General features: G+C 41.2%; 1 long non-coding RNA gene across 1 annotated transcript; it reads left to right on the forward strand.

Annotated features, from left to right (window-relative positions):
• The first annotated feature begins 3504 nt into the window (after nucleotides 1–3504).
• Nucleotides 3505–22245, forward strand: LOC125923919 (uncharacterized). The gene is made up of 3 exons (XR_007458196.1): nucleotides 3505–3525; nucleotides 5369–5519; nucleotides 21123–22245. It is a non-coding gene; the product is annotated as an uncharacterized LOC125923919 (long non-coding RNA).
• The last annotated feature ends 1825 nt before the right edge of the window (nucleotides 22246–24070 follow it).

Raw genomic sequence — 24070 nt, forward strand, 5'->3', positions numbered from 1 at the left:
TTCCTGGATCTCACACCACGGAAAAACACAGAAGAAAGAAGAACAATACTCGGGCAAGAATCTAAGGAAATTCTTAACAAACTAGGTTTTCATGTGAAGGAAATGGGGTTTGAAAACTGGCAATGGTAACTTTCATCTTGATTTTTTAAAATTTTTTAATGTTTATTTATTTTTGAGAGATAGAGGGAGAGACAGAGCACGAGCAGGAGAAGGGCAGAGAGAGAGGGAGACACAGAATCCCAAGCAGGCTCCAGGCTCCGAGCTGTCAGCACAGAGCTCAATGTGGGGCTCGAACCCATAAACCGTGAGATCATGACCTGAGCCAAGGTCGGACGCTTAACCGGCTGAGCCACCCAGGCGCCCCACAAAGTTCCTTTACTTCTTAACAACCCTGTGAAGTAGGGATTATTCTCTCCATTTCATAAGTGAAGAGACTGAGACTCGAGAGAAAATGAGAAGAACTTACAAGCTGCTGAGTCAGGACCTAGACTCAGAGCCTACTCAGTGTTGAACTCCAGAGCCTGTGCCATTGACCCATCATGTGTGTGCTGCTTCACTTGTATTCTTTATTTCTGATCTTCACCTCGAGTTCAGGATGATTCTCGTATATTGGATACCAGGAAGGGTAAGATGAACCTGTTAATAAGCCAAAAGTTTATGGTCATTCTCTGAGGGCAAAGCATTGTGGATATATTTCTCCATAATTATGTATGTAGGGGTATATGTGGTGTGCATACAGTGATGATATTTTTTTTAACTCAAAATCAGGACACATGCCTGGCATAGAATTTTTAAACAATTGTTCATTTTAAAAATGATAAGAATAGGGGCGCCTGGGTGGCTCAGTCGGTTAAGCGTCCGACTTCAGCTCAGGTCACGATCTCACGGTCCGTGAGTTCGAGCCCTGCGTCGGGCTCTGCGCTGATGGCTCAGAGAGCCTGCTTCTGATTCTGTGTCTTCCTCTCTCTCTGCCCCTCCCCTGTTCATGCTCTGTCTCTCTCTGTCTCAAAAATAAATAAACGTTAAAAAAAATTAAAAATAAAATAAAATAAAAATGATAAGAATAGACATATCTACTAAGTATGTGTATATGTGTTTATGTCTGTGTGTATACATATGTATGTACACACACACACACACACACACACACACACACATATATACAGAAATAAATATATACCATGCTGTATATATACCATTGCCAGATGTCTGGTAGAAGTTGAGAAAATTTCCGAGGCTGAGTTTAGGCTTAACAAAAAGAACACTGTGATTAATAGTGGTATCTGATTTGGATCCTCAAGGGGAAAGTGGTGGCCCAAATGTCTGACATTTGCCATCTTGAGATAATGTACTTACGGTTTCATAAAACTTACATATTAAATTATATGCGTCATTTCTACTAATGCAGGTATGATGGTAACAGAATAGGTGTAACTCTTAAAAAACTGGGGATTGAGGCTCACGATGGATCATGGAAAAACATAAAAGTTTCAGGTAAAAACTAAACAGATGGAGAAAGCCACCTATGTTTATACTTTGACATCGTAAAGCGTGTGCATGTGACAAAAGTCACCTTTCTTCGGAGAACAAAACCAGAATGTCCAGGGTGAGCACTGAAAAGAGAATGTCCTGGTTGAGTCGGCTGGACTGGAAAATCCTCCTCAGAAGGACTGCTCTCCCCGGTGGTGGCCTAAAGGTCTTCCTAAGATTCTCTGAGACACCACTGAGACAAAGTAGGCTGTTCAAGAAGACCTTACCAAAGGCTAGTGGATTAAAAGTAGAAATCAAAAAAGATACTGTAATTTGAGTATGCCTTGTGAGACCAGGCCTCTCCCAGGAGTGCACAGGCCCCATCCTTCCCCACACGCAGTGGTGGGAACATGGAGAGGCCTCTCCCAGGATGGTTCTCCTGACTTCTAGCCTGCCTCCGATGAGGACAGAAATTAGCTTAACTTACACGATTTGGAAGCGGTCTGACACCTCAACCAACTGAGAGCCCCCGAGTTCCCTATCAGGATTCTTACGTGATAACGTGTTTTTCCTTTTGGATTGATCTGGGGTAGTGACCTTGCTAGGTAATCACATCTCAGTCTAGTAAAATACACATATGAAAGGTAAGGGTTCATGGTAACGAGGGGGTCATTGACAAATCGCAGTTAGCCTAGAAACTAGGAAGGATCCCAGTAGTTTTGGTTTATATACAAAGTCATTCTCAGGACATGGGTTAAATAAGAAGAAAGAGCAGCATTCTATGACTTGAGAAGTAATCTTCTAAGTTTTACTCGTACCTTCAACTGAAATGAAAATAAATCTTTGAATTATTTTTAATCGATTACTTTTTATCGATCTTTCTTGGATTGCGGAAGGGTGACCACCTGTTCCATTTTTTTGTCTGAGACTGAGGAGCTCTCAGGACTCGGGGCTTTATGTGCTAAAAGCCACAGTAGTGGGTAAGCCAGGATAGTTGTCACCGCAATTACAGACCTGACTGAGACCCTGATTAAACTGTGCATTCACTTTCTATGAAGATCTACATACACTTGATATTTTGCATACAGTTTCGTGAATTGCAACTTGAAACACATTTGTGAGCCCCAGATGTTCACAGACCCTGGGGAAAGAAATTCTGGCCCAAATAAATACATTTTGGATTTTATGTAAGCTTATTTAAATCTTTAATTTCCTGAAGTAAAATGATACTGCATGCAAAGGGTCAAACCTAATTACCTTTTTTTAAATTTATTTTTTTTTAATTCACATTCAAGTTAGTTATCGTATAGTGCAACAATAATTTCAGGAGTAGATTCCTTAATGCCCCTTACCTATTTAGCCCCTCCCCCCTTCCCACAACCCCTCCAGTAACCCTCTGTTTGTTCTCTATATTGGAGAGTCTCTTATGTTTTGTCCCCCTCCCTGTTTTTATATTACTTTTGAAACCTAATTACCTTTTTGAGATTTTATATGATTAAAAAAAACTTTACTATTGAAGTATGGCTGACATACAATGTTATATTTAAGGTGTACAGATAGTGATTCCACAATACTATACATCACTCACTGCTCACCACGATAAGCGTAATTATCATCTGTCATCATTCAACATTATTACAACGTTATTGGCTATATTCCTTCTGCTGTACATTTTATTTTCATGACTTACTTATTTTATGACCAGAAGTTTGTACCTCTCAATTCTCTTTACCTATTTTGTCCATCCCCCTACTCCCTCCCCCCCAACACCCCCCACTAATTAGTTTTCTGTATTTAAGAGTCTGTTTGTTTGCTTGTTTTGTTTTTTAGATTCCACATGTAAGTGAAATCACATGGCATTTGTCTTGCTCTGTCTGACTTATTTCACTTGGTTTAATACCTTCCAGGTCCATCCATGTTGTCGCAAATGGTAAGATTTCATTCTTTTTTATGGCTGAGTAATATTCCATTATACATATACATGTATATACGTATATATAATGGAATATACATATATATATAATATATATATATCCATCCATGTTGTCGCAAATGGTGTATATGTGTGTGTGTGTGTATACACATACCTCTTCTTTATCCATTCATCTGTTGATGGACAGTTGGGTTGCTTCCGTATCTTGGCCATTGTACCTAATGCTGCAATAAACATAGGAGTGAATATATCTTTTTTCAATTAATTTTTTCATTTTCCTTGGGTAAATACCCAGTAAAGGAATTACTGGATCATGTGGTTTTTCTGTTTTTAATTTTTAAATAACTTTTGTCTGTTTGTTTGTTTGTTTGTGTTTATTTATTTTGAGATAGAGAGCATGTGCAGGTATGAGTGTACATAAGCTGGGGAGGGGCAGAGAGAGAGTGGGAGAGAGAGAATCCTAAATGCTTTTAGCACAGAGCCTAACATGGGGCTCAATCTCACAAAACGTGAAATCATGACCTGAACCAAAACCTAGAGTTCGATGCTTAACTGACTGAACCACCCAGACACCCCTCTATTTTTAATTTTTTGAGGACCTCTATACTGTTTCTACAGTGGTGGCACCAATTTACATCCCCACCAATAGTGCACAATTGTTGCCTTTTCTCCACATCCTTGCCAACGTTTGTTTGTTTGTTTGTCTTTTTGATACTAGCCATTATGACTGGTATGAGGTGATAGCTCACTGTGGTTTTGACTTTTAGTTTCCTGATGATGAGTGATGTTGAGCATCTTCTCATGTGTCTGTTGGCCATCTGTATGTCTTCACTGAAAAAAATGTCTATTCAGGTCCTCTACCTATTTTTTACTACACTTATTTTTGGGGGGGGTTGTAAAGTTCTTTATATACATTGAATATTAATCCCTTATTGGATATATCTGATATTTGCATATATCTTCTCCCATTCACTACATTGCCTTTTCATTTTGTTCATGGTTTCCTTAGCTGTGCAAAAGCTTTTTATTTTGGTGTAGTCCCAATAGTTTATTTTTGCCTTTGTTTCCCTTGCCTGAAGAGACAGATCCATGAATAGGTTGCTTAGGGTGATGCCCAAGAGATTACTGCCTATGTTTTCTTTTAGGAGTTTTATGGTTTCAGGTCTCACAGTTAGGTATTTAATCCATTTTCAGTTTATTTTTGTGTATGGTGAAAGAAAGTGGTCCAGTTTCATTCTTTTGCATATATAGCTGTCCAGTTTTCCCAACATCATTTATGGAAAAGATTGTCTTTTTCCTGTTGTTTATTATTGCCTCCTTTGCCATACATTAGTTGACTGTCCCATTGATCTATATGTCTATTTTTATGCCAATATCAATCTTTTATTGATGACTGTAGCTTTGTAGCATATCTTGGAATCTAGAATCTGATACCACCAGCTTTGTTCTTCTTTCTCAAGATTACTCGGCTATCTGGAGTCTTTTGTGGTTCCATACAAATATTAGGATTATTTGTTCTAGTTATATAAAAATACTATGATGTTTTGATAGGGATTGCGTTGAATCTGTAGATTGCTTTGTGTAGTATGGACATTTTAACAATATGAATTCTTCCAATCCATGAGCATGGTATATCTTTCCATTTGTTTGTGTCATCTTCATTTCTTTCATCAGTGTCTTATAGTTTTAAGAGTACAGGTCTTTCATCTCTTTGGTTAAGTTTATTCCAAGGTATTTTATTCTTTTGGGTGCAATTGTAAATAGGATTGTTTTCTTGATTACTCTTTCTGCTACTTGAAGTTAGTGTGTAGAAATGTATTCTTTTGGGTGCAATTGTAAATGGGATTGTTTTCTTAATTACTCTTTCTGCTACTTTGAAGTTAGTGTATAGAAATGCATTTCTATATATTAATTTTATATCCTGCAACTTTAGTCAAAATTTACTTTGGTGTCTTTCCTTTTCAGTGATATCTGGAAGCCATGTCAGAAAAATACCAAAAATAGAGGAAGAACAAGAAGATTTACTTGATTAAAAAAGTGGCTGAAAGACAAGTTCAGAGAGGGATTCAGGAACATGAGAGAATTTGAAAAATATGATCCAGAAAAAATAGGCAAGGTAAATGTATTTTAAGAATTATACTAGTTCCATATTTAATTATTTTACACTTAAAGGTTTTCCAAATTAAAAAAATAGTACATATTTATTATATAAAAATTTGAACCTATGGAAAAATATACCCAAGAAAATGTTAATCACCTAATAACTTAATCACTCGAGATCTTTGCTATGATCATGACGGTACATATTTAGTCTTTTAAAAATTAAATAAATAAAAAATTAGGATTACCCCAATTATTTTTATTTTGTGAACATAGTTATTATTAGATTGTGGATATTTCAACAAATCATTAACTAGAACTTTAGCATGATTTTCATGTATGCTTAAGATTTTATCAAATGATATACCATAACTTATTTCCCATTCCTGAAAGGAAAAATTTCCATTTTTTCGACTTTATTCTCAACATTCTCCACTCAATACTTCACATCCGGTCACCAAATGTGTGTGGGTTTTTCCCACACCAAGCAATTCTCCAGTTCTCTGTGGACACCACCAACTGGGTGTCCTGCCATTTAATTAAATTTTCCTACTTGGAGTTAGCATCAGATCCTACAGGTTAAGACCTCAGTCACACAAGACTGCCCTCATCCCCAACTACAGACACCGACCCCAAGTTGTCACTTGTGCTTCTGATCAATCAGCCATAAGTCATGACCCCTCCTTGTGTTTAGTAGCTTTCTAGAATGGCTCACAGACCTCAGGAAAACAGTTTACTTACTAGATTACTGGTTTATTATAAAAGGATACAACTCAGGAACAGGCAGATGGAAGAAATGCATAAGACAAGGAATGGGAGTAGGGGGGAAGGGATTCAGAGCTTCCATGCGGTCTCTGGGCATGCCCCCCTCCCAACACCAACACATGTTTACCAACTCAGAGGCTCTCCAAACCCCATACTTTAGAAATATTTATGGAAGCTTTGTAATATGTGCAGGATGGATTATTAACTCAATCCCCAGGCCCTAGCCCAAGGATGGGAGATGGGCCTGGACATTTTAAGCTTGGTCTTTCTGGTGACCAGCCCCCATCCTGAAGCTGTCCAGGAGCCCACCAAGATTTGCCTCATTAGAACAGGAGACGCAAGTATCACCCGGGAAATTTTAAGGGGTTTTGGAACTCTGGGGCAGGAACTGGAGTCAAAGACCAAACGTTAAAACAAAAGATTCTCCTAGAACCTTTATCACTTAGGAAATGCCAAAAGTTTTAGGAGCTCTGGCCAGGAGCCAGAGTTAAAGACTAAAATCTGTATTTCTTATTATATCACAATTTCCCAATCAGTGTTGGGCATGTAGGTTGTTACCAGTTATTCACTGTTTTATTTAGTACATTGAATACTTTACAAAATATACCTCAGTTTTTGTGATCGTATTTCCTTAGCGCAAATTTTCATTTTTAGGGTGAAAAGAATTTAAATATCTTCAGGAATAGTGCTAAAATTGCTCTCAAGAAATTTATACCCATTCACATTCTTACTAACACTATCTATGTGCACAGCATTAGCTTTCACCCTGGCCTATATTGGGTGTATTAGTTATCTAGTGCACATTAACAGAGTAGTCCTCAAAATTTGTCAGCTGAAAACAATAAGATTTATTATCTCACAGTTTCTGTTGGTCAGGGATCTGGGCTGGGTGTTTCTGGCTCAAGGGATCTCATGAGACTGCAGTTCAGCTATTGGCTAGGAGTGATGAATCAAGGCTCTACTTGGGGAGGAGCCACATCTAAGTTCGCTCACTGGCTGATGACCAGACACATTTGTTCCTTGGCACACGGGCCACTTTATAGGGCAGTTCACAACATAGCAAGCAGCTGGCTTGCCTCAGAACAAGTAAGCAAGAGAAAGAGAGTGCCTGAGAAGGAAGCCTCGCTCTTTTTATAACTTCATTTTGGAAGCAACGTCCCAAGATGTTGCCATATTCTGTTTGTTACAGCAAGTCAGTAGATGCAGGCCACACTCAGGGGGAGGGCATTATTCAAGGGTGCATGTACCAAGGTCTAGAGATTGCCTATCACAGTACATTGCCTATCATAATATTTTCTTTCTTTCTTTCTTTTTTAATGTTTATTTTTGAGATAGTGCAAGCCAGGGAGGGGCAGAGAGAGAGGAACAGAGGATCTGAAGCATGGTCTTCACTGACAGCAGTGAGCCCAATGTGGGGCTTGAACTCACAAACCACAAGACCATGACATGAGCCGAAGTCAGACACTCAACCGACTGAGCCACCCAGGTGCCCCTCTTTTTTTTGTTTTTTTTGAGACAGGGAGATAGAGGGCGCAAGTGAGTGAGGGGCAGAGAGAGAGAGGGGGAGAGAGAGACAGGGAGAGAGAGACAGGGAGAGAGAAGCAGGTCTCACCTGAAGTGAGGCTCATGTTCACCCAAAGCGGGGCACTAGTTCACCCAATGTGGGACTCAAACTTACAAACCATGAGATCATAACCTGAGCTGAAGTCATATGCTTAACCGACTGAGCCACCCAGGTGCCCACCTGTCATAATACAGTATTTTCATTTCAAGATAAAGCTTGGCCAAAAATAACCACTCAATTTTATTTTACTTTGTTTACATATGATTACCTGTATAGTTGAACATATGTTTATTTACTAAGTTAGTATTTTACCCAGTAAGCTAATATATATTGAGCATTTACTATGAGCCAAACACCAAGCTAAACATTTTTTTTGTGGCCTGAGCCACCCAGGCACCCCTCCTCTTCTTATAAGGACACTGGTCATATTGGATTAGGGCTCACTCTTTTGACCTCATTTTACCTTAATTACCTTTTAAACAGTCCTATTTCCAAATACAGTCACGTTCTGAGTTATCCTGGGGGTTAGAATATCAGTATGTGAATTTTAGGGGAACACAATTCAGCCTCTAATACTTACTTGCCAACACTTGGATTTATCAATCTTAATAGTTTTAAAAATCAATTGAATGTTTGTAAATGTTATTATGTTATTTAATCTGTATTGGCATGTCCATTTTCCCTACTAGACAGTAGTTCCTGAAGTCTGGGCCTTTGTCTTACTAACCTTTATAACCACCACTGGGAAACCATAGTTAGCATTTAGTAAATGCTTACCATTGGAATTGCATTTTTTAAACCAACTTGAAGACAAAGAGGCCAGTAGGTTCTGTAGACTTTGCCTGGTTTGACCTTGTATTGCCAAAATACTTTTTAAAGCTGTTTTTATTAATTTCAAGATTCATTAGGCACATAGTTGTTATTCATGTAAATAGTTCCCTGACTCCTCTATTATCCAGTTTGTATTTTTATCAAAGCTCTCTGCTTTTCTTCTTCTTTTGCTGTGAGTCTCTGAAAAGCATTTCCTGGATCCTTAGAAATCCCAGTATATCTAGTCAAGGTGGGGACACTGTGTAAGCAAAATACAAAATCGACCTAATTCACTTGGATTTTTAGTTCTGCCAAAGGGGATGAATCAGCTGAGTTAAATGAAGTCTGAGAATGAACCTATAGATTAAGTTATCTAATCAGAAAAGTTATGTGATCTAAGTGTGGAGCATTTTTTATATATTCCTTTTATCATTGTATGAATGATATAATTTTATAAAATTGTAAATTGTTAGTCTTAAATATACAGGCTCTAATTAGAAAGAAATAACCTTTCATTAAAAAATTTCCCTGCTGGGGCGCCTGGGTGGCTCAGTCAGTTAAGCGTCCGACTTCAGCTCAGGTCATGATCTCGCGGTCCGTGAGTTCGAGCCCCGCGTCAGGCTCTGTGCTGACAGCTCAGAGCCTGGAGCCTGTTTCAGATTCTGTGTCTCCCTCTCTCTGACCCTCCCCCGTTCATGCTCTGCCTCTCTCTGTCTCAAAAATAAATAAACGTTAAAAAAAAAAAAAATTTCCCTGCTATCTTCTTCTTCCTGGATGTCCCAGCAGGGAGTGAGCCCCGCCTCTTGGGGGCTGTTGTAGCACCTGATAGGTAATCGTTACTTTGCATACTTGTAATAATTGTTATCGTGGAGTTTTAGCTCTGCAATTATATTGTAAGCCATAAGAAGACAGTCACTATGACTTTATAACCCCATTGTATTTTATACTTACATTGTAGATGTTCTAAAAAATATGCTGAATAAATTCCCCAAATTGTTCTCCACCATCTTCCTCATGACTCTTAGTAAGGAGAAAAAATTAAAAAACCCAAATCTATGATTCACATGGAAACTCTGTAAAGTAGTGGTGTTCGATCCCTCTCTGCCTCTTGTCTCTCTGCTCTGTCCCTCTGTCTCTCTCTTTCTCTCAGACATTGGAAAAGAAGATTTCTTTTTCAGTCCTGAAAAAATTTGACTCGCATCTGAAGGAGGAATCCTTTAATGATTTCCTGAAGAGACGCAACCTTATATGCAGTGCAACTGGCAGTAGTTATCTGGAGTTCCTGCGGAACCTCCAGGACAGTGATGAAGGGATCAAAATCCTCTCCAAGTCCATGCACAGTTTGTACGGACCCTCCGCATGGCTACGATAGTCTTCTAGTCCGCTAACCATTGGTAAACTTTCAGGGAGACTCAGATTCCTCACCTTCGTGGTGCTGTATCTCTCTCAGGACCCGTGTTCATGGACATGGGCCAGCCTGGTCCATAGATGGTTCGTGAGAATTTGGCCTTTGGGAACAGAGTGTGACAGGAATGAAACTACTCTGTCTTGTTACTAAAATTATTAGCATTATTATTAAAATTAGTTTCAAGTAAGAATTGGTCTACTTTCCCTGGCTGTGGAGGTTACACAGTGTCTTGGGAGGATACACATGTGCGAATTTAGGATGATTCACTTCCCCCTTAATGTTCCCTGAAACAGCTCCTTAGTGTTCCCAGTGCCACACTTTATTTTTAGCTTTGGCCTTCTGCAGCACTTGACCTTTTGCCTGGATAGAGCAACGTACTGTGGAGCTCAAACCCACAGTCTCCCCTGTCCTGTGCAATATGGAGGATGTTATATTATACCTTCTTTGGAAGGTCTGGCATCCAGAATGGCCTTTTAGGACAAAGTAAAGCTGTGTACACACACACACACACACACACACACACACACACACACACCCCTTTGGTAACATTGCCTTCCATGCCTGGATTATAATCATCTCTTTTACATATCTTCTGCCATGCTGCAAGACATTATATAATCTGAACATTTATGAAAATATTTTTAAAATGTAGATAAGGATCTTGTACCAAAATAAGCATCCCTCTTGTTTTAGAATAACAAAAACTTAGGGGTGCCTGGATGGCTCAGTCCGTTAAGCATCTGACTCTTGGTTTCAGCTCAGGTCATGATCTCTCAGTTTCACGGGTTGAAGCCCTGCGTCAGGTTCTGCCCTGGCAGCACATAGCCTGCTTGGGATTTTCTGTCTCCCTCTCTCTCTGCCCCTCCCCACTTGTGCTGTCTCTGTCTCTCTCAAAATAAATAAATAAACTTAAAATATCTTTTTAATAAAAAGTAAAAAGAATAACAAAAACTTGGAAACAACATTCAAACATAGACGAGTAGTTAAATCAATCATAGAATTTCCATTCCATGAAATACCATGCAGCCATCAGAAAGGATTACCACAATTTTTTTACTGAAATGGGAAAATGCTAATTATGGAATACTAAGTGAAAAAACTTGAGTCCCAAACTGCAAATGCAGCATGACGGTGGCTGTGCCTTTACCTGTCTCATCATGCTGGCTCACCACCACCTAAACGGCCTCCCTCGACTGAGCGTGACCCCTACCATCCATTCTCTGCAGCCAAGCCCAGAGGTCTTTCAAAATTCAAATCTAATCTTGTCCATGCCACACTGACCACTCTCCAACCATCGGAGCAACAGCATTTAGAAAATGTTCGGGCTTGGGGCGACTGGGTGGCTCAGATGGTTAAGCGCCGGACTTCGGCTCAGGTCATGATCTCATGGTTCGTAGGTTCCAGCCCCACATCGGGCTCTGTGCTGACAGCTCAGAGCTTGGAGCCTGCTTCAGATTGTATCTCCCTGTCTCTCTCTGCCCTTCCCCCACTCGCACTCTCTCTCTCTCCCTCTCTCTCTCTCAAAAATAAATAAACATTTAAAAAAAGGAAAGAAAAAAAGAAGACGTTCGGGCTCGTGAACACGGGGTCCAGAGCCCCTTGTAATCCTGCCCCTGCTGCTCTTTGGCACCTCATCTCTGAAGGTCCTCTGTCTCCATCTGTAGTAACGTACTTGGCTTTGACCAGACTTCTTCCATCTGTGCTTTCTGGCCAGAGTGCTGTTGCCTTCTTTTTGCCTTGATATCTTCTCATCTTTTACATCTCAGATGGGAAGCTTTTCCTCATCCCTACCCTGGTTTGCTTGCTCCTTCTCTATGCTTCCATTACTCTCTGTGTGTCCCCTTAGTGTAGAACTTATTACTACCCTTTACTGTAATTGCCACTTCCTTACCCGTGAAGGCTGGGTCTATGTCATGCCCATTATTTTGTTTCCAGCAGACAGAACCACAGGGTAGGCACTCGTTAGCTGTTAAAAAAAATAATGTTGAGGGGTCGGTCCCTGGGTGACTCGGTTGGTTAAGCGTCTGACTCGTGAAATTGGCTCAGGTCATGAACTCACAGTTGGTGAAACTGATCCCCGCATCTGGCTCTGTGCTGACACTGTGGAGCCTGCTTGGGATTCACTCTCTCTCTGCCCCTCTCTTGCTCTCTGTCTCTCAAAACGAATAAATAAACATTGAAGCAAATAATAGTGAACATATCTGGCGGACAAGCATCAACTGGTTAATAGAAATTTTTCCTTCAGTGGTTGAATTTTGGATGGCTTTAAATTTCTTTCTCTTTATACTAAGACAAAATTATTTTTTATTGTGGTAAAAAAATGCATACCATTGAATTAACCATGTTCACAATTTTCCAGTGTACAATTCAGTAGTGTTAAGTGTAATTGCGTTGCTGTGCAGCTAAAACATTTCCTCTTGCAAAACTGAAACCCTGTATCCACTAAGCACTAACCACCCCGCCTCCCGCCCCTTTCCACCACCCTCGATGATTACTTTTCTACTTTCTGTTTCAATGATTTTAGATGCTTCACATGAGAGGAATCATCCTGCATTTGTCCTTCCATGCCTGGCTTCTTTTGCTTTAGCATAATGTCCTCATTAGCATCCATGTTAAAACAAATTTGTGATATGAACTCTGTGACCTCTGTAACCAGAAAAGCAGTATTATGGAGAATTATAGGAGCTAAAGGTGACTCTCAAATTTATCTGGGCCCTTTTTCCACACCCCAAACTTTACTTTTTTCTAGAGGAGAAATCCAAAAATAGAAAGCTAACTTGTCCAAGGTGAAAGGTTCCATAATGGCAAAACTGAGCTCAACAAATGTAAAAATAAGTAATAGAAGTAGGCGTTTAGTTCTTTTACACCGTTTACAGCATGTCCTGTTTTATTTTCTGCACATAGCTGCTTAAGTATAATTTTATTTTCTATTATTCCATTGTATATTTGAAGTGAAAATCACAGCTGCCCAGGTTATTTCTATGTTTGGAAGGCCCACTACAGTTCTCTTTGTTTGGGATTACGCTTCTGAAATTTTGTCTGTAAAATGCATTCCCCAGGTGGTCCAGATTTTGCATTTGGGGCATGCAGATCCTGTTGGGCATTTACGAGTAAAAGGAATTCTTTAGGTTTCTGAGAGACTTTGATATTTGAGCCACGCAGATCGAACAGAGCTGGAGTCACCAGAAATATTTTAGAAATATTTTAGTCCAGCTGCTTGCCACTGTGTGACTTTCTCTCCTACTCTGAAAGAAAAAGATCTCATAAACTATACTTTATCATATAATTCCCAAAGAGCCTCTTGTTCTTAGTATCCAAACTAGTTAATTAGTTTAAAGAACATGTATTATGAGTCCACCAGGTGCCCTGTTGTGACTTAGAGGCATGTTTAAGATATATATTAACTAGTGAAAAAAAACCCAGCGATTTTCAAAGTTAAGGCAAAGACCTCTTAGCAATGCTGCAGGCAAATCCCCTCATTCTGTGTGTGAGACGCAGAAGCCCAGAGAGGGACCCAGAGTGAAACAGCTAGTGAGTCACATACTAGAATTTCAGATGCCTATTTCTGACCACCGGGCCAAAGGAGGACATCACAAGCTCTTGGACTATATACGTGGGCTTGATATAAGAGGGACACAGAGACTCTCACTCAGCTCGCTTTCCATTAACATTTTATTCTTTCTTCCTAATTTACTTGTCAACATGATTTTTAGCCCGGTCTTGATATCTGCACTGGTTTTGAATCATGAGAAGAAAACTCAGGAGATTTCTAGCCCATAGTGATTTAGAATAGCTTGACAGTGTGTTCCAACACTGAAGGGATTAGTTTTCTTCACTCCAATTGGTAGAACCAAGAAAGGAAATTCCAAACCCCAGCTGAGACTAGGCCCTGTGATATATAATGTACGTGCCTAGGTTTTTGGGAAAGAATGACTAAAGCCTGCTTTGGGAGGGATCTTTGGCTTGAAGCTTTCGGTTTTGTTTATGACTGGAAGAGAGGAGTTCATTTATGTCTAAGTGTAAGGTTGCAGTCTGCTTTGGCAGTCTTTCTAACATAAACACCACATTTGATGTTAGGATTTGAGAGGAAAAAGACTCCCGAATGTTTTACTGTGATTTTCCCTTAGAGTCCTCTCAAACACTGTGAAGATAACTTTAGGAAGTTTTGTTAAATGGTAGAATGCTTAACGCTTCATACTATTTTATCAGTTTATTTTACTGATGTGAAACTTAGTGAGTATATGTGTAAATAAAGAATTGCACTTCTCTGAAAGGTAGGAAAAAGTTTATATCATTATGGTACTTTGTTCTGTAGGGTTCCAAGAGACCAAATAATATTCTTTGAACCAAAAAATACCCCTAAGCTATAGCTAAATGCAGAATATTTGTAGTAATGTGGAATGTGTTTACATTTATGTAAATTAACTTAAGGAAACATATACTGTAACATTTGTTAAATATTGTCCTGTGAAGTACTATAGATCTAGGTACTTAAAGTAATACAAGCCATTGACAGGACTCAGTGCTCCTGGGTCCCTGACATCTTCCACAATCCCTCAACAGACATAGGTTCAGAATCACCTAGAATATTCTTCTCCATTGGGCAGAAATTCTCTCTGTGTTGCTTCCCAACACGTAGATGATCAGAAGTCCTGCATTTCTCTGTCTGGTGGTCAACAGATTGATTTCATACTACATTAGGTGCACATCAGGTCCCTGTTTGCTGGACTGTTCTCTCTTCAGAGATAAAAGCTGACGTGGATCTTCTCACAACACGGAGAGTGGGAAACCCACTCAGGCAAACTCAGTGAAAAATCAATCAACCAAGCTGCGGTGCTTAAGCAATAGGTCTGGAAGCGAATGACCGAGGCTCTTTCAATAGGTGTTCCTGGAAGACTGTCAAATAGTTCTCTTTTTTTTGTTGTTAAAAAATTTTTTTAAACATTTATATTTATTATAGAGAGACATAGAGAGACAGAGCATGAGCATAGGAGGGGCAGAGAGAGGGGGAGACACAGAATCTGAGGGAGGCTCCAGGCTCTGAGCTGTCAGCACAGAACCCAATGCGAGGCTCGAACTCACGAACAGTGAGACCAGGACCTAAACCGAAGTCAGACGCCCAACCGACTGAGCCACCCAGGCGCCCCAGTTGTCAAATATTTCTGATTGGTGACCTCAAAGGAGTGGGGCATCTTGGCCAGCACTTACTTTCTACCTCTCAATTTTATTTATTTATTTATTTATATGAAATTTATTGTCAAACTGGCTTCCATACAACACCCAGTGCTCATCCCAACAGGTGCTCTCTTCAATGCCCATCACCCACTCCCCTCCCTCCCACCCTCCAAGAACCCTCAGTTTATTCTCAGTTTTTAAAAGTCTCTTATGGTTTGGCTCCCTCCCTAACGTTTTTTTTTCCTTCCCCTTCCCCATGGTCTTCTGTTAAGTTTCTCAGGATCCACATAAGAGTGAAAACATATGGTATCTGTCTTTCTCTTGTAGGACTTACTTCACTTAGCATAACAATCTACCTCTCAATTTTAAACCAGAATTCAACTTCAACGTAATTTACTTGGGCGATTGCACCCTGCTGTGTTTGCTTATTTCCAGACTCCTGGGTGAACGTGGCGAAAACCTTTCCTGCAAACTTAGATTCTCTTCCAGCATCTTTCTACCTTCTGTGTCCCTGGCAGACTCTTTCTGAAGTGCCATTTGCTCTCCACTCTCTCATTCGCAACACAATCCACGGCTTTGGTTCTCCTTCCCCTTGGAGTTACTCTTGCCGAGGTCTCCTGGGACCTCCACGCTCCACGATGCCAAACAAAAGGCATGTTCTCCAGTCCCTGGTTTATATGACTTCTCTGGAACATTTACCTCTACCGAACACCCACTTCTTCCTAAATCTGTATTTACTCTTGGCTTTACTGTATGACGTCACATTCTTTTGGTTTTCCACTCTCCTCTCTGGCTGGTTCTTTATAGGTTCCTTGGTGGGTTCTAGCTTCTCATTCGTTACGTGCCAATACTGCCCAGATGCTATTCTCATTTATACGTTCTTAGAAGCGCGTTCACACACACGCGTAGCTTCAATGTCACTTCTGTGCTGGTGACTCTCATATCTACCTGGCTAGCTCAGACCTCTTTTGCTTGAGTGTCAGACGCATACGTGTGTTACAAGCTTCACCTCAAACTTACTACTTTCAATGCCTGCTCCACCTCCCAGGTCTCCTGTCTCTCTCTCGGCGTCTGTCCAAATCCGATAAAACTAAAAAGCATCCTAGATTCCCATTCTTCCTCGTCTCACACTTAACTGGTCACCAAGGAATGTAGAGACTACTTCCTGGTCATCTCACCCTCCTTCTCCGTCCTCTCTGCCTTTGATCAGACACTGTTTCTCCTCTCCTAGATTGCAGTAGGCCCTCGGAGCTGGTCCACCTGCCTCCAGTCTGCCCACCTCTTCCTGGACCGGCACACACTGCTATGTGGATGACCCTTCTAAACTGCAAATGTCATCATGTCACTTTCCCGTGTACCGCCTGTCGTTCCCCCGACGTAAGATTAAAGTAAAATCCTTCTGGTTTTGCATGCCAGGTCTTGCATTTTCTGGATATGGCCTTTCTCTCTTGCCTCATCTGCTATCACCCCCCCCCACACACACACACATCCTCCTCCGTCTCAGCCGCTCCACAGTGTGTGTGAATTGCATGATTTCTTACCTCCACTTCTTTTGTGTTGATCTTGAAATACTCTCCTCATCCCCTTTGTTTCTTTTTTTATTTATTTTATTTTATTTTATTTTTATTTTTGAGAGAGAGAGAGGCAGACAAAGCATGAGCTAGGGAGGGGCAGAGAGAGAGGGAGACACAGGATCCAAAACAGGCTCCAGGCTCAGAGCTATCAGCACAGAGCCCGATGCAGGGCTCGAACTCACAGACCACGAGATCATGACCTGAGCCAAAGTCAGACACTTAAGTGACTGAGCCATCCAGGTGCTCCCCCTTTGTTTCTAATTAGTTAATATTCATCCTTTAAATTCAGTCGAAGGGTCACCTCCTCCAGGAAGCCTTCTTGGAGCCTCCCATCTGACTTAGATGCCCTCCTCTGTGTTGTTATAACTGTCTCATAAAACCTACTGTATATTCCATTATAATTGTGTCTGCATTGTAAACTCCTTAAAGACTGAATGCATTTTTGGCCTGGTGTGTTTACATTGGATTTACAAATGTTTCCAACTTATTTAGCATATTCATCTATCACGCGGGGTGATTATGCTCCTAATTTTACTTACTTTCTGTGGTTCCCGGGTATGGGGTCTGGAGGCATGACCAGGGCCCGTGTTCCATTCCTCAGAGCTGGGAGTTGTGTGTCCTGCTCTCCTCCCCCAAATTGTCTCACCATGTCATCTCCTCCCTTCCCTGACATGTTCCAATGTCAAGCAGCTTGTAACCAGGAAATGAGATGTCAGCATCCCGTGCTTCTGGACCTCCACAGCTTGACGTGTTGTTTTCTTGGCCGCCTTCCCACGCAACTGCCCCCTCCCTGCTGGGCAGGTGAAATGAGTGGCAGGGATTGACTTTCTTCGTGACCATCAAACTTTTCCTGATCTGGGTCCACTGTCATATTGACTGGGGCCAGAGTTGAGGAAAGAGGAGGGTGTCGATGCCTGTGCTGTTGACTGGCCCCAAGAGACAGTGGTTCTCCAAGCTTAGAATTTGAAAGGCTTGGTGCCTTTTTTTCCCTCTCGGTCAATTCCAGAAATAACAGTAGTAGCTGTGCATTTACTGTGCACCAGGAACAATTCTGAGTGTTTACACTTAATCTTTATGACAGCGTCGTCTGACAAAAAATGAGTCGTTCTTCTCAACTGACATACAAAGGAACTGAGGCAAGGAGAGGGTAAAGAATCTGCCCAAAGTCATCAGCTAGTAAATGCAGCCCAGACTCAAACCAGCCTGGTGCTACAGCTCATTTCTGTAACCTCTGGGCTGCACTGCCTCACTTTGCCACTAGCCCGTCACAGTTAGATTTGCTGCTCCCAGTAGCGATTGTCCAGCTTTGTGCCTGGTCAACGGGAGCCCCTCCCCGTGCCTGGGTGACTCGAGGAGGCCGTATGGTGTTCTCCTTTGCCTCCCCTCCTCTTCAGTGTTACCTGCTAAATACGGCTTTCGAGGTATGCCATCTCTTGTCTGGCCCACTGTGTCTTCAAAAAATTATCTTTTATTTATTTACAGTTTTCATGCCATTTACTTTCATTGGTTTTTTACTAACTACTTTTCTTTTTAAGTTTATTTATTTATTCTGAGAGGGAGAGACAGAGAGCAGAGGAGGGACAGAGAGAGAAAGGGAGAGAGAGAATCCCAAATAGGCTCCACACTAATAGTCCATCCATAGCCTGATGCAGAGCTCAAATTCATGAACCCGTGAAACCATGACCTGAGCCAAGGTTAAGAAACAGACACCTTCCCCACCGACTGAGCCATCCAGGTGCCCCAACCAGCCACTTTTTTTAAATTGAAGAAGTAATCTGTACACATGGTAAGATATTCAGACTATAAAAGGTATCCACAGAAAGCAAACCTACCTCCAGACTCCCGGTCTCCCAGTCTGTCCCCAGGACCCTCCCTCATCCAACACCCAGGCCAAACGCCATCAATTTCCTTATGAAATAGTGTGTGTAGCAAGGTTATAAATTGAACTCACATTACAACTTACGTGTGCTGCTAAAACGTATGCTCTTTTTGTCTATAATGAATCCAGCCTTCCAGCCCTGCCCCCAACTCATCTCCATCACCCCTGCTCACAGGCTGATGGCAAAAATGAACAGTTTCCAGTCTTGTTAAAAAATTTTTTTTTTATTTTAGAGAGAGAAAGAGAGTATGAGTGGGGGAGGCAGGCAGAGGGAGAGAGAGACAAAATCTCAAGCAGGCTGCATGCTCAGTGCTAGAGCCCGGTGTGAGGCTCAGTCCCACAATCCTGGGATCATGACCTGAGCTGAAATCAAGAGTCAGAAGCTTAACCGACTGAGCCACCCAGGCGCTCCCAGGCTTGTTTAAACCTTAGTCTACCTGGTAGGTTGTGTCTTTTAGGGAGGTATTCAGGCTGACTTGGATGAAAGGGTCAGTCTCCCAGAGATTCTGTCCTCCGGGCCTGCTCCTTTCAACAACAAAGGAGAGGGAGGGAAGGAGTGCAGCTTATGTGACCTGCAGCCAATATTCTCTCGCCCGCTTAGCGTGTGTCTGCTGTCCTCTGGCCTCTGGGCAGTGTTCTTCAGCCATCTGGTCAGGGATGCCCTGCAGGTCTCTGGTGCAGAGACGAGTGTGGACAGTCAGGGCGTGTTGTTGGTGCCGTGCTCCTGGCGGTTGTCCCTGGCTGACATGAGCTCAACCCAGCATCTGATGGCTGTCATCCTGCAGGATTTGGCTGACATGCCCATTCAACCCTGCCCAGCTAGTGTTTCTCCACAGAGCCGTTTTGCCCATGGTATGGCAGCCGCCTCTGGGGAAACTTCCTCACCGGGGTTCTTGGTTACTTCTGGGGCCTGGCAACACACGAGACCTAGCACATGTGGCTCAGGAAAGCTAGGGCTTGGGTTAAACCTCCCACCTGACCACGACGCGTAATGAAGTTTACCCTGCCCCGTGAGGGTGCACCCTCCCAGAACTCAGACAGGGCAGTTATGGAGGGGATCCACCCCTCCCTCTGACCCCACTGTTATCTGTACCCCCACCAGACGTCACGTGGTAAAAGACAAACACAACGTGGTCCGACTGTCACTGATAGAGCCGCCATCTTCTTTACTCTGTGAGGGGACCCAGTGCGCATATAGGCCCTCTGGGCCAGGATGCTGATTATACCCAAGGGACAGATGGGGGTCTGAATGATTCTGTTGTCAGGAACATCCTTCTGTAATGTAGAAGCTGGAATGATTTTGGCTACCTGTGACATCCAACTAAATGTGGCTTAAGCAATAAAGACATTTAGTAATCTTGCAAGATAAAAACTCTCTGGGAGCTAAGGGTTCCAGAGTTGTTTTGGCCACGCCATTATGCCACCGGAGGCCCCAGACCCTTGTGCCCTGCCATCTGCAAGCTGACTTGTCACCTTCGGTCTCATCACTTCAGGGTCACAGCTGCTCTGGGCATCACGTCATCAGACAGGCTCGTTCAAAGGCTCAGGGTGGAGCACATCTCGTCTCTGTCCTTTTTGTCAGCGTCAGCTGACTGACACTGGGTTCCTGATACCATATCCCTTTTCAACTTAAGACATGATGATAATTTTTATGTTATATTTCTGAAGTTTATTTTTATTTATTTCAAGGGAGGAGAGGAGCAGAGAGAGGGAGGCAGAATCCCAACCAGGCTCCGCACAGTCAACGCAGAGTTGGACACGGGGCTTGAATTCACGAATCGTGAGCCAATCATGACCTGAGCCAATATCAAGACCTGGTCCGCTCAACAGACTGAGCCTCTTTATGTTACATTTTTAAAAATATAGATTTTGTGACTAGAGAGGGTTCGGCTCCACTTTAATTGGAATTGAAGTCAAATTGGCAAATTTGTTTCACATTGGTTTTCTCTTACTCTTGACTACTTTCAAGTAAGAGTTTACTCAAGGTGGATGTTCCACTTTGGTTTTTTTGTTTCTGTATTGGTGACTTTCTCCTCTGAAGGACGTTGCAAAGCCAGCCATGTTTACAGTACCTAGTAAACGGAATCTGGTTTTGGACAGGGATGTGAGAGAAATATACTTCAGCTGGCACTTCTGTGAAAGGGACTGAGAGCTCTGAAATCATCTGCAGTTTGATTTGTGTGTTATCAATAACTCCGAAGATTGTGAAGCTGCATCCTGAGACTATATTTTCTTTTCTGTCTGTTCCAAGTTATCTAGAGAATGTGGTAGAAGAATACCCATAGAAGTTCAAATCACACATCCTGGAAATGGGGCCATTTTAAAATGCTACCACCTTGTAAGTTTGAGGACTTGTCGAATGATTTTCGGGAAGTTAGAAATACAGCTACCGGATTTACTATGACTAACTCTACATTTTCTTATTTTTTGCTTATTTTTGACAGAGAGATGGACAAGTTAAGAGAACATGTCATTAGTCAACAAGAATTTCAATCGGCCATTGAAAGCAGATAACAGATTTACATATATGCTTTCTCAGTAAAGTACTGTGCATGATGGAATCTTTGGTGATTTCACTTCTACACTGCACATAGTGGATCAATTTTTTTTTTCATGTTAAAATAACAACGAAAAGTTGCTTTCACTTAAGTTCACAAAAGAAAACTACATAAACGAGTGGATCTTAGGTGAGAAACTTTAGATATTTTCCTACCCAGTAAAAAAAACTACCAATGATAAGTTCCTGGATTTCCAATGATAATATTCAGAGTGAACCACTTTATTTATTCCTCTGTACCCGTACATCTTGTAATCAAATAAGTCATGTCCCTAATTCTATTTATTATGAATGAGTTCATCATCATCCCTGATGTGAGAAGAGGCTTTTATTTCTGCTTAGTGACCATGAAAATTTCTAAGCCACCAGGTGGCAGAGTGCCCTTGGCTTAGATTGAATATTGCATTTTTCCCACTGATTGCCAAACGTAGCCTATAGCTAATGTGAGTGGCTTTCAAACCTTTGGCTCATGTGACCCTAAAATAATTCTGAAAACATAGGCATGCCCCCCAAACTTTCAACTTTATGTGTAAAATTATTCAACAAAAGTTTACGTAACAGAAGAGATGTAATTTCTGGCATAGTGGGAAGAGTGAAATTTTAAAATAAAATTATTATATCGCTCTTAAATGAATCTAATTGAATGCAAAATACCACAGGGATTTGATAGCCACCATCATCTATTTTAAAAATTTCAAGACAAGCTCATCTTTTATAGTTGGATACTTTACATTTCTCCTTTGTTTTCTGTGACATCTTACTTTCCATTTTATTTTCTCTGTAGAATGTTATACTATTGTAAGTGTTTTAGGGTTAAAAGCTTTGACCATATTCTTCTTCTTCTCTGCAACAAGAGTATGTGCATACACGAAACGAGGTGTTTTGTATTTCCTGTGACTGTAAGGTTCTATGTGTCACATTTTTATATTTCTGAATTTCTAATATATGTTAGTATATATTTCTAAAATTTCCCCGGTATACATTTATTTTTCATGAATTTGAAAAATCCTGAAAAATATTAAGAGACAAAAATGATTCTTTTTAAAAAATGTTTATTTGTTTTTGAGACAGAGAGTGAGAGAGAGAGACAGAGTGCGAAAGGGGGAAGGGCAGAGAGAGAGGGAGACACAGAGTCAGAAGCAGGCTCCAGGCTCCGAGCTGTTAGCACAGAGTGCAGGGCTTGAACCCATGAACCATGAGATCATGACCTGAGCCAGAGTCAGATGCTTAACTGACCAAGCCCCCAAGGAGCCCCCCAAATAACTATTAATTGTACCACTTGAATAATATTTATAGAAAATAATAAATGACAACCCTTGGTTTGCTTATCTCTTCCCACTTCCTACTAGATAACCACTGTGAGTTGAGGTCTGTTCTTTCATATAAAGATGCTATCTATGCCTTTAAAATTTGGAGCACAAATATTAACAGGCTTTCAAAATTTTTAAGAGATTCTTTCTTTCCTAGCATTAAAAGCAGTGTTTCATTGGAGATGTATGCGTATACAAACATATCCATTTGTGTACATACGTAGGTAACCTCAAAATACATAGATGGGGGTAAAAGACCACATTAAAAAATATATATTTACTGAGATATGACATTGCCAACGTTTAGAGCTAACTCCCAAGGAGTTTAGGAAACTGCAGAGTTAGTGCGGACATAGTTCTCCACAAGACCACTCTCACTTCTGACACCAGTTGCACGTTCGGGGGAGTTCCCAAAACTACCCTCAGGCTTGATCATTTGCTAACAGACTCACAGAACACACTGAAAGTTGTTTACTCACAGTTATGCTCTACTATGGGAAAGGGTACAGAATAAAAGAAGCTAAGGAAAAATTTCACAGAACAGAATCCAGGAAAAGAACTAAATACGGAACTTCCATTGTCTTCCCCCCACGGAGCCTTGGATGTATTATTTCCCTCCTATATCTGTGTCTGAATCATAGAATATTGACAGCTAGAGCAGTACAGCTATGCCTTCAAGTTCAGGGTTTTATTGAGGCTCCATTTTGTACGCATTATTAGTTGCCTACGTGCTAATTTTACTCTCCAGGCTCCATTCTCCTTCATTCTCCACTCTCCTTTGCTCAGGCTGCTATTGTATGACCCAGAGCCCCTATCCTAGTTCAAATTGTTGGTCTTTCTAAATGCTTCCTAAATGCTTTCTGATGTGGTCTGCTCCAACACTCTATCACATTATTAGACTACTGGCAGAATCCAAGACCCCAAATAAACAAAGACACTCTTATCACACACGACATTCCAAGGGTTTAGAGGTTACATCCCAGAGGCTGAGGGAGAAGTCCAGACCCCTTTTTGGGTGAAGTTAAATTCTTTACCATACAGATACACATATATACAATAAAAGGCACCCATTTGAAGTATATTATAGTTCAGTGAATTTTGACAATGGTACATCTGTGTAACCACAATCAAGATAGAGGACATTTCCATCACTCTAGAAAGTTCCCTCATGTTCCCTTGCAGTCAATTCCCTCTCCCCCAGCTGATTTCCTATTTTTAGCATTTCATACATATATGTGAATCATACAGTATGTTTTACTTGGTGTCTGTCTTCTTTCACTAGTAGGCTTTGGAGATTTACCCATCGTGTGTTAGTAGTTTGTTAATACTGGCTAGTATCCCACTCTTTGCATATGCCACAATTTGTCTACCTATTCACCTGTTGATAAGTATTCAGGTTGTTTCCAGTTTGGGGCTGTTGTGGATAAAGCTGGTGGTCTTTGTGTATAAAGATCTCTGTATAGACATATATTTTCCTGTCTTTTGGGTAAATATATAGGAGTAGAATTGTAGGGTTGGATGAGAA

The sequence above is a fragment of the Panthera uncia genome, chromosome B1 (genome assembly GCF_023721935.1).
Source record: "Panthera uncia isolate 11264 chromosome B1, Puncia_PCG_1.0, whole genome shotgun sequence".
Lineage (NCBI taxonomy): Eukaryota > Metazoa > Chordata > Mammalia > Carnivora > Felidae > Panthera > Panthera uncia.